We start from the raw sequence: 12,312 nt of genomic DNA, 5'->3' as shown, positions 1-12,312 counted from the left end.
TGAACAGACAAATCTTTGAAATCTATTCGAAAGTCTATTTGAAATGGTACGAGCTCGAAAAGAACGGTGAATACTATAGAAGAAGGATTAATTAAAATTCTTATTAATCTGTATGCTTTCTATATTAAATACCTTGATCGATGCCAAGATAACAAATTATTATACAAAACAGTGAAGTATGCACGTCTGACATTAATATTGAGTATTACCATTACTGTAATTTAATTTTTAACCGATCCTGAAAATTCCTTAGAACGTAAAAAGTATAAAATGTTACTGTGCATTTCAAGATTAAATGCACTGTAATTTAGAAACAGTTATGAAGCGGAAACAAATAATTTATTCAGAATAAGAATTCTACGTAATCATGTTAAAAAAAAAACGTACTTATAACGCGTTTAAACTCCAAATATGTAAAGACAATAAGGGGAAAAAATTAAACGAAGAATCGTATTTTTTGTAAATTCACACAAGATTTTATCCAAAAAAGAATTAAGATCTTTTGAAGAACGTACAAGACGGAACACGAACAATAAAAAAGGGATGTTAAATACAAAAAATAGATTGAAATTTAGATTATGAAATATAAAAAAAATGATATTGCATAATTTACAATTATTTTCGATAGCTTACGTCAGTATGTTGGAGTGTAAACTATAAAATATTCAAAAACTGATACCATTTAGACATAATTTAGAAAAACAATAAATTGCGGAAACCGATAGTTAAAACTCGATACGATCGATACTCCAAAACTCTAATCCTAATAATTACTCAGCAATAATAACCGATAATTCATGTTGATTAATGTTTGAACTCCGTTTTTTTTCTGTATGTGTATACAAATTTTATACAGTTTGATAAAGCGAAATTAAATTATCATCTTTTTGTACTACTTCAAACATTGAGATTTGTCATCTTCAAGGTCGATCACACATAGTTTCAGATTGCGGAGTTGCAAGGGTAATTAATTTTGCAATCGGTTTTCCTTTGATATAGATGTGAATACAAATAGCCATTGATTGACAATATACCGAAGCAATTCTAGTTTAATTTGAAGTCATCGATCCTTTGATATTTTTGGAAGAATAGTAAAAGTACAGAGAAAACAAGAAAAAATGGCGTTAACTAAAAGATAGCTCCAATGTATCTCATAAATATTATCTATATATCATTTGTAAGATGTAAGTGACCAAGATATCGAATTATACAAAAATTGTATGTAATGATTAATACTTGAACGTTACTTACATTTATGTACATGAAAATTTGATCTTTTATTAACTAAGTTATTGATCGACAAAATGACTTCCTACATAATTCTCCGCCTGAACTGAAATGCATATCTTTTTTTACGCAAGCCTTATGTGTAGCTAGCAACGAGCAAACAGATTAATTACTTTACACACGGTCGTATCTTATTTGCTGTAGGCGAGTTCTCTCGTGTAATCAACGATGTACTCAACTTTAAAGCGATAACAGAAGAACATTATTGTATCGACAAAAATCATACTTTTTTCAAAGAAATATGTAACTCGTATTTTTTTTAAAGCAACCCTCATAACGTATTGAATAAAATAATCATACATTTTTTTTTGTTCAACATTTGTAAAATACGATATTATCAAGATCACCAAGGAGGTAATCTTCAATTCTTAATGAATATAATAAAAAACATAATTAATGATTGTTTGATGGCTTTATTATTATCTCTATAATACAAAAGCACAACATCGTGTCAACAGTTTATATAGTTCGTATGTTTCTGTAGGAATTGTTGGAATACAACGATATCAGTCGCATGCGGATAGAGTGTTTGATCGTACAGATTCTTCCATTCGTTGCCCAGCGCCATCCCCACTAGCGTACGTTCGTTAGATGTACCGCGGCGGCTGGCGCGTGCATGCTCTTCCGAGAACTCGGCGGAAGAAACATAAGGATATGGATGGAACATTGGGCACGTCGGTGTCGCGCCTTGACAGCGTAGCGCTTTGTATCGAGAAGCTGCTAGAAGGTTCCGTGGCACGTGACGTTACACAGACATCTACTCAGGTCACACTCATTATAGAGAGTGGGGGTTCAAAATCTTTACAAGCGCCACAGGTCACTAAGGCAGTCAGTCTGTGAATAACTAGCCAACTGTCTACATTCCAGAACGCACATTTATAACTCTCGAAATAATTGTTTAATAAATATCACATTATATTATTTCAACATAAACATTGTGTCTTCCACAGAATATTAATCCTAATTCCAAGATTAAATTCTAACAGGAATACACAAATAATAGTTCTCTATCACAACGTAATCTAAAGGGGAAACCCTAACTAAATGACAAAAATATCGGTAATAACTGGAACTAATGAATGTTAAAAGCAATCAGTATATTCCATACAAACTTCCATCAACACGATTCGTTCTTCATTCTCTCAACACACTAAGACCGCAATCTTTAAACGCTTATAAAACCATAAGCAATCGTGAAGTTTAAAATTCGCTAACTGGGCGTCTCTCAATCCAGTTTTTGATCTTGGGAAGGAGGAGGACCTTTTTCTCCAGCAGCTTCAGATTCTCGTAATTCTCGATCAGATCAGACTTGTACATAAAGTTCAAATAATCGAGCAGAGCAACGAATGTTAAATCAGCCCAAGAGAGAGTACCATCGTAGAAGTAGCCGTCATTTTCCTTCACTTGCTGGTCCAAACGTTCTAAAATGAACAGCAGCGTCTCTTCAGCAGCCTTGCGTTTTGCAGCTTTGACCTTCTCGTCCTCCTCATAGTGGAAGGCGGCAATTTCTGAAAATTTGTTTTCAGTTAAATACTATTCGCTAATGTTATACTAATTTGAATACAGTGTTGTGCGAAATTTAAATGATACTGAAGATAGAATTACAATCCTTTTTAATCCTTTGTCTTGTATTGTTGACATACGTGTATCGTTCGATTAAATCAAATATTAAATCGGATTTCAACTAATAAATACCTGAACAGATATGTACTATCTGTTATCAAGATTCTCATAAGATTTATGCAAAACAGCACTGGATACTCACTATGACGAATATCATGAATAGTATCAACAGTGGCATCAATATGAAGATTTGCCCAGTCAGTCTTTCCAGCTAAGTCATATTGTTTGGCTAAGTAACGGCAAATAGCTGTAGACTGAGCAACCTTCCTTCTATCAGCTACGAGCATAGGAAGCTGGCCATAAGGAGTCACTAAAAACATACAACTAATAGAATCAAAGATTCTATCGAACAAACAGATTATGATGCTTCTTAAATATCTAGCTTCCTGTTATCTGTTTTGGAAAGATATAATTTAATTTATTGATAATTTATCAGCAAACAAAGGGCATTGTCTCCTTAACAATACCTATTGTTCTCCCACATATCTTATAGAGCAATGGAGAGTAAACAATAATCTTTGTTATACTCTGCATAATTGTGTTCTACTTTATTTAGCTACTTTAGTTAAATTAGGAAAGATGAGATTTAAGAAACAGAATTTCTTTAAATTTTAAGCTTACAGGGCTTTATTTCTGGCCAGACGTCCTTTTTGATACGTTCATCTTCAAATGGAATACTAGCATAGCTGAAGAAGAACGGATTGGTTCTGCCAATGCCGTAACTGGGAAGTAAGTCAATTTATAGAGCGGCATCTTCCTGGAAGTATAATATATACAAAGTAAAAACAAAGAATCATTGATGACAAGAATTATATTATTACAAATTATGAAGTACAAGACAATTTAAGTAAAAAGCATCAACTACTAACTACTCGCATAGCTATTTGTATCTTTATATTTTAATATAGCTTAGATATAAAAAGAATATTATTTTTGGATGTAATAATGTATAAACTTGCGCCAAATATTATAACAAAATATTGCACTTTCTATTTAAGTAGGATAGACATATTACCGGCATTTATCTTTTTTCTATAGCAATGAAATTGTTTATAAAAAAGTTTATAAGAAAACCATCAATTAATGCAAACAACGCATTTCAAAATATTAATTACATTCGCACAATTCGTTATCTCTAGTATTAATTTAACCATATGGTTCTATACACCCAAGACCCTCTAACAGTAATTTAGTACCATTACTAGTCGTATGTACAATGTATGTTTGTATACAACTTTCGTAACTACAAAACATTCAGCATGATTATATATTCTTCCAAACTTAAGAAACATTTTCTAATTGCATACTTAAATTTATCGATCAATTATGAACATATGATAACATTTATTTCTTTCAACTACTAATTTTCAAATCCTCTGCTGTTCCGTTAATTGAACGACGCGCCGACTTTTCGTACAAGTATCTTGTATCTTATCTGTATTATTTAGTTATCAATAAAGAAGAAACATTTTCTAATTGTATACTTAAATTTATCGATAAATTATGAACATGTAATAACATTTATTTCTTTCAACTACTAATTTTTAAATCATCTGCTGTTCGGTTAATTGAAGGATGTCGGCTTTCTGTAGAAGTATTTCATATTTATTATTTAATTATGAATAAGGAAAAAACATACAAAATATAGTTTTTAAACGGTTTATTATTTATAAAGAGAAACTTTGATTTAGGATATATATACTATATATATACTATTTACTTACAATTTTTTTTTTTAAGATTTCAAAGTCGAAACAAGCACAGGAAATTTCCAAGCCGGTTAACAGAAACTTGAATGAGACAAAAATAACCTTTAGATCTCTATATGTTCTTCTTCCCCTCTGTTGCTTCCATGTAACTCTTATCCTATTGGTGGAGCTGTGCTGATATGTGAAATTATGACTACATAAAAACATCCGGAAAGACTGATTGAATGATTTTATAGTTTAAGGTTAATAAATTTCCATAAATTAAAGTTGAAAACTTATGAGAACATGTTTTCTGTAACAAAACTTAGTAAAAACAAACTAGTAAGGTTTATAGATTCTTTAATGATTATGTATGTATTCATAAACTAGTTCGATAAACATCGTTCGATAAAACGTCGAACAACACACAACATTGAAGCGCGAAATTTCAAATTCAAGGAAAGATAAATAACAAATATTGCGAACAAATGATATTAAATTTACAATAATCTCATGTAAGAAAAAATAAAAGGGATAAAAGTAGTACAGAAGATAGAAAAATCTATAAAACTGGTGGCTGGGAAATAGAAAATATATAAATTTATGTTATTAGAGTTTAGTACTTCTGTCGATCAATGTGTTACGACCGTTCGCGGAGAGACGCAGTCGCAGTAGTGAGAGGCGTAAATTCTCGCTACGATTCGGTGAATCGACGCCGCGAAGTAGTCGTTCCCCTGTTTCGGTTAAGATAAGAGGTGGTTAAATGAATATGACACAGTATAGTAAGTTATATTTCACCGTTTATTCCAACAACTTATAACGAAGGCAGTTACGCTGGTGCGTATGTACGAGATTTTTTTTTTTATTTATTTGTTGAAATTACAATCAATTCTCGCGTTGAGAATATGTACGAGATGAATGAGTGACTGATCTGTGGGTGTGTCCTACCCGGTGGAAGGATATTGACCGTTCGAAGGATGTGAAATCAGAACTGTCTTGGGAGACGATGCTGTCTCGGAGGAAAGCTAAGGATGGGTGTGTCTAGCGCACGGGACCATCGGATTTGTTGGTGACGATTTTAGTTAGGAGAGTGAAGGAAGTGGCTTCGTTGTTAGTTGGTTAACGAAGGGTCTTAACCACCCTCGAGAGAAAGTGGTTAGTGGGAGGAAAGTTGCAGCATACGTGAGAAAAACTAACTTTCCCTTGTCCAGTCGGGGTAGACAATAGTCTTTAGAAATTCTTCGGAAACAGACGTTTGTTTGGTTTGAAGGACCTTTTCTAGGAAATCTATGAAATTTATGGAAGGTACTTGAAACTATAGAGGATACGCTGCGAGTATTCGGTGACATCTGGTTGCCATATTGATCGCGGTGCGACGTAACAAAATGGAATAGAAAGATTATACCACAGACGAAATTATACTTTATACTTTATTATACTTTATACTTTATTATACTTTATACTTTATTATTACATTTTAACGTTTTAAACGTTTTAACGTTTAACATTCTAACATTCAGTTAGAACTTTGTATTGATTAGAGATATTGTAACGACCAGAAATATCGATACATATATCAATACTTTTACCTCGAAATTCGTAGATTCGTACTCTTCATTGTCCATACAAATTGTGTCATATATGTCCAAACCAAATTTAATTTACGTGCATTAACGTTTTCAAATCCATTTTTTATTTTCAAAGAACATCATATTTGTACTCGGTATTGCCAGTAAGTATCATGAAGAGACGAAACGAGTATCTCGAGTTAAGTATTGTTTAAAATAGTATATAGACATCTAGATATAACATTCAATGATTTTTCCCTCACTTATTGTAAATTATTGATATTGTAAAATTATAATTGTAAAATTATATAGTAAATGATATTGTAAAATTAAATAGTAAATTCACACGATGTTCAAATAATTCGAAATAACGATAGACCAAAAGCTGTTTAAACGAGACACAAGAATTAATCGTGCATTTTATTAAAAAGTTAAGTACGAATAAAAGAAAGAAAATTTTCGAACTTTTTTCGAAAGAACATACATTTATTATACAACATACATACATTTATTATATATTGTGTTCTTTCAAACACAATAATACCTTCCATAAAGGAGCACAGCTCAGATGAGACTTTTTATAGTTAAACTTTTAACGTACTCATAGAAACGAAATTTTTTTTTTTAAATAGAACTGTTACATTTTACGACACGTATAACATCGAACATTTACCAACATAGCGATGCCAGCGTACATATATATATATACTGGTGTACTGATCATCTTTTTTCCACACGTTTTTAGCTTTTTAACTGTTGGTGAATGGGCGCCTAATCAGCCAATCAGAAATGGCCGGTATACTATGAATCCTTCTCTTCAATGCTCGAAGATATTTATCTAAAGCTGATGCCCCAAACATATACTCGTAATTTTCAAGGGCCGCTGTAAATACGAAGTCCTCCCATGTCGTCTGAAAAAAGGTTTGTATACATTTATTTTGTACCTCCTCTATTAAACAATTTTTTTAATTTACCTTGAAAAATGTGAAAAATCGAACTCTTAACTAAAGATCACTAGCTTTTTAGGAAGAATTTGGATTTTTATTTTATTGTCAGAATTTAATGGATAATTTTAGAAACTTCAACCTTTGGAGGTATTTGTTAATTAAAAATGACAAAACTGGTATTATGTAAAAAAGAGTAATGTGTATCCTGAATCAATGTCGAATGGAAATTAGACAGTTCTATAAAAATAATCCTTCTCACGATTCCACAACTTCATAGCTTAATTAAATACAATTCTTCGGCGATATAATTACAAATACATTTACAGGAATTGTGTAATATGATAAATATCTCGTTAAAGAAATTGAAATCGTAAACTCTAGATTCTAGTATTCTTTCACTTTCATGTTTCCTATGAGCCCTTCAATCGCTAAATATTTTGCAATGAAACACGTATTATTAAACAACATAATCATACTAAATTAATTTAATGTGACTATTTATTATTATTATATAATAACACAGTGATGAAAGAAATAAACTGGTCAAGTAATCTAAGGAACGATAATACGTATCTATGTCAGTGACAGTGAGAAAAATTCAGATATCTGTACTTAAGTGATTACACTTGTAAGTATCATTATATATTATATAAATATGATATTTCGAATGGTATCATTTATCACTCATTAAACAAGAGTGTCATATCCAGAGAAATGATTTTACATATCTTAATCTTTGCTTTGATTACGATAGTAATAATTTCTATCAAACTTGATGAGGAAGATACATGAATAATTATCTAAAAGCTGAAAATCTTGGCAAATTCATTTGTACATAAACTAACAGGAGTGAATTTTAAAGATGCACTCTGCTCTCAACAATTAAAGCTGTCTTGTCGCAACAAAGTTTCAATAATTTTTTATGAACAACATGGCTCAATTTGCACAAAGACTAAAAATTTTAACATTAAATTTGGATAAAAAATCTTACGGTAGAAGGAATGATATATCCTTTATTTTTGCCAATAATCTGGTTGAATTTAGTCAAGTAAAATGGTATTGTTTCGTTCAAAAGTTGATTCTTCCTCGCTTCCTTCTTTTCAGGATTCTCCTCCATGCGATAGTAGCAGATTTCTGAAACGTATATGAAACCAACCGTTACGTTCATTTGTGTTTTTCCCCCCAAACGAAGAGAAAATAAGTTGTGAAAGAAGGAGTAGCCTCTCATAGTTCCTACAATTTCTTCATTCTCTTTGCTTTCTTCAATATTGCCTCAACAAGTTCCTGTGGTTCACGATACTTGAAATATATACAATGTTACCAGCGTGGAAATTGTCTTGGAAACTTGGAGAATCTTTCAAGAGGAACAACATTGCTAACTGAGATTCGAGAAAGGAAAGGTAAGTAAATCCTTGCTTCTACTTAGAGCTTTTTTATTTACTTCTGACGAGTAAAGTACTGTTATTAAAATTTGATTAAAAGTACCAAGAATGTCGAGATATAAACAACCATTTGTGGAAAGGTCAGGAGAAGCAGAATTATCGAATAAACGTTGTATAACTCTTAGTGATTAAGTAAGAGAAGAGAAACGAGAAAAAAGTCTTTTATCTAGGTCTTAATAAAGTATACTATATTTATCTCCATATCAAGAATAACAACAAGATATAAACAGTCTTCTAGAAATTGAGTAAATATTACATAATTACATCTTGAGCAATATTTTGCGTCTTAGCTTTTGCTTAATCATTACGATAATCTTAAATATCTGTAAATTCTTCACAGACTCTTTGCATCTTCTATACAGGTATCTCATGATCATGTGATAACACACAGGAAGAAAAAATAGAGGAAAAAACAGCGTAAAAAAAAGTTGCGTAGGAGTATCGTCGCACTACATCATTCGACAATTGATGCACGTCATGGCGATCGTCACGGTTTAAAGCAGGCCATCAAAAACACGTTTGTTATCGTACGGAAAAATCTGCGACGTTCCACCTGTTCAGGTGCATCGAATTGTGAATCATCGGCGGTACGAAGCAAGGCGAGGGGCGTAAATAGAGAAAGAAGAGAAGAGAAGGATTCGCATAAATGATAAAATATAATCGTTCGTTCCTCGTCGATGGCGGATGGATGGCTTTAATCGTGGACGATATCGATACGATTATATTTTATACATTTGAAACAAATATAAAAGACGAGCAAAAACCAGAGATACGATCGTTATGATATTATTCAATCGGTAGCCTATTTACCTCGTTTTTTGTTCACCTTCTCTGTCTAGTAATAATTTTTCGATTCGACTGGCGTGACGTTACGTTGGCGGTGTAAAAACACGATTTTAAACACCTGCGGATAGTTGCATGAGTTTCGAGCGATTCCATTCCCTTCGATTTATATTTATGCGATCAACGCGCGGATCGTTAACGCATTATGCAGACAGCAGATGTTACGTAATCACACATATCGTAATTGGAAATTAGTAACGTTATCGCGTACCAGGATCTTCCTGTCTTTGATCATTGAGTAACACTTTGTTGTCCTCGCTCCTTCCGCGGATAACCAGCGTTTATCATATAGAGACAGGGATTTGCAAAGAATAAAAGTTGTAGAACGTTGAAAGGCGTTGAGAGAAACGTGATGTTATCCCGTTATTCGTTAACGCAACGCAGTTAAAAAAAATCCCGTAGGAAGATTACGATAATAGATAACCTGAGTCGAGTGTTTGTCGGGGGATCTAAAAGATTCTTTCGAGTTGAGCGTCTGAGATTGCAGAGAAGAAAATTTGGAAGCCATCGAATTCGTGATGTCGATAGAAATCTTCAGTTGGAATCGTTGTATCATAACGTAGTCTGCTTATTGTCGATAAGACTTTACTAAACTAAAAGTGACTACTAAAAGTTTCTATCCTCTAAATTCTATCTACGATTCTATAATCTAAAAACTGACTTTTGCAAACAAACTGTAACATTCGCTTAACGGAAAGACATACGTATCTTGTTTGTACTCGTCTTTTCACAATGAATTCTTGAACGTCTGTCTCTGTGGTGAGACAAATGCAAAGTCATCTCATCAGTTACTCACCTTGCTTCAAATCTCCAAGAGTATCGACGAGCTCGTCGCATATCATCGCATCCCATTCGTCCTTTCCCATTAGATCGTACTTCCTCGCCAAGTATCGCGCCACAGCGTTACTCTGCGCTACCGGTTTCCCGTCTATCTCCAGCACAGGCAGCTTTTTATAAGGCATTGCTAAGAACAAACATGGCTCATATGAACACTGTGTAGAGGGAAACGATCGATAGGAAATCACAACAGAGCTTCCGAGGCCGTTGCGTTCTTGTGAATAGATGAATCGAAATCATTTCGGTTTTAATCAACATGGCCTAGTAAAGAAATACAGAAATGTCTTCTTTCTCCTTTTTTTCTTTTCTTACGATTACGATGGACATGGTATCGCGTGTTTTTGATTCTTGGGAAGAACCTAAAGTTTTTAAAATCAAGGATAAAAGATAATACCAGACACGGAAAAAATATTAGAAAATGTACACGGTTCTTGTAATGAAAATTGAAATGCAAGGAATATAAATCGAATGTCTTTTGCGAACGTAATTTTGTGTTTTACACCGACAGGATTGATTTACAGACTTACGTTGATTTTTTGTTTCTCTATCTGCAAGCGACATATAAGATTATATCGAAGACTATGCTGCGTAAAACTTTTATTATACTATTTACGATAGAAATGTCGCAACGGAAGATCGAATTTTATGTCTGCTTTGTTCTTTCGACTTTTTAGCTATGTTCTTGTTCATTTCCGAACTGATTTCAATTTTTTATCCTTTTTTTCCGACAAGTCCTAAAAAGTTTTTAAATTAACGAGAAACGTAGAAGTATTTTTGTATTCCTATTTTAAGTCACCTATTTACGGTTTTCTCAAAATATTCGAAATGCTTCGATTCATTGAAAACAATAAAGATTGCAACACAAAAATTCGAGAATCGTAAGTGAATTAAGTTGGTATTCGATAAACACGATATTACGGAAGCAAAACTTAATGAAAAGTTCGACTTTATTCCGTATGAAATTTTACTTTAAGTAAGTTTAGCCTGCACGTGAAACGAAAGTTTTATATACAGAAAAGTTTGAGTAAATGGTAGATATCTGAGAGTTGAACGATGAAAGTAAAAATTGATTCTTCACGCTTACAATCCTTGTATTCAGGCCAGAGTTCTTCGGGGATCCTCTCGTCGGTATACTCGATGCCAGTATATGCAAATATGTACCGTATATGTTCGGCACGACCACGGGCATTGAAGTAGATTAGTTTGTAGGTATGTTCGTCGCTCATTTTTCTTGCTCTGTCAACTTATCGAGAAAAATGTTACAATTAACTCGTGTAATTAACAGACTGTGTGCGTGTTTGTGTGTATAGAGAACAATTTATTTATAGATGGAATAATTCGTATAATTCGCAAAATAAATCAATTAGAAGGCTGGAATATGTGTTTTTGAAACAATTAATTATGTCGAAAAATATTTCAAACGAGATATAATTATGAAAAAAATAATAATTAAATGTATGTAAATGTATGTAATAATAGTTAAATGTATGTAAATGTAATAATTAAATGTAATTAGTTGTGAAAAAAATAATAATAAAAAATAAATAAATGTAAAAAAAGAATTAAATGTAATTAGTTTCTTTTTACGCACGCGATATTATTGGCGATATATGAAGGTCAACTTTATTTTTTTAAATAGATATATTTATACATATATTTATAGATATAAATACATATATTATATAGATATAATAGTATATATAATATATATAATAATATATATGTCGAGTCTGAATATCCGAGTCCGAGCTCGAGGCGCCCTCCCGGGGAGGGCTCGCGGGAGGTAGCGGTTCTGCGTTGCAGTTCTCCATCGTCCGGTCGCGCGTGGGGTACCTTTATTGTCGATAGTTACACTAGTGACGAGGGCCTCAGGCTTGATAACGAAGCCGCGGCCAACGGGAGGACTATCATATAAAAAGCAACAGGATACACGAAATAATATAATTCTGACTAGGACAACATAAACGCAAGAAGTGCTGATATTGAAAAAAATATTTAATTTTGTATATAAATATTTTCATATTTAGAAAAGTTTCCGGAAGCAGGAAGATTTACAAACAAATAATATCATAAACCG

General features: G+C 32.6%; 1 long non-coding RNA gene and 1 pseudogene across 3 annotated transcripts; one reads left to right on the top strand and one right to left on the bottom strand.

The window, feature by feature from the left end:
• Positions 1 to 1,707: 1,707 nt before the first annotated feature.
• On the bottom strand, positions 1,708 to 3,663 carry LOC143304644 (glutathione S-transferase-like; annotated as a pseudogene). Its single transcript, XR_013061313.1, has 3 exons — positions 3,532 to 3,663; positions 3,053 to 3,220; positions 1,708 to 2,795 (listed from the first exon to the last, which is right to left on the bottom strand). The product of XR_013061313.1 is annotated as a glutathione S-transferase-like (transcript).
• Positions 3,664 to 7,001: 3,338 nt separating this feature from the next.
• LOC117164004 (uncharacterized) lies at positions 7,002 to 11,802 on the top strand. 2 transcript variants are annotated; one of them, XR_013061314.1, is made up of 4 exons: positions 7,002 to 7,087; positions 8,218 to 8,513; positions 8,596 to 8,800; positions 8,918 to 11,802. It is a non-coding gene; the product is annotated as an uncharacterized LOC117164004 (long non-coding RNA). The 2 variants fall into 2 exon arrangements; XR_013061315.1 differs by lacking the exon at positions 7,002 to 7,087 and adding an exon at positions 7,113 to 7,741.
• The last annotated feature ends 510 nt before the right edge of the window (positions 11,803 to 12,312 follow it).

The sequence above is a fragment of the Bombus vancouverensis genome, unplaced genomic scaffold (assembly GCF_051014615.1).
Source record: "Bombus vancouverensis nearcticus unplaced genomic scaffold, iyBomVanc1_principal scaffold0045, whole genome shotgun sequence".
NCBI lineage: Eukaryota > Metazoa > Arthropoda > Insecta > Hymenoptera > Apidae > Bombus > Bombus vancouverensis.
The sequence above is the reverse complement of the archived record's forward strand: the minus strand, read 5'-3'. Positions and strand labels throughout refer to the sequence as shown.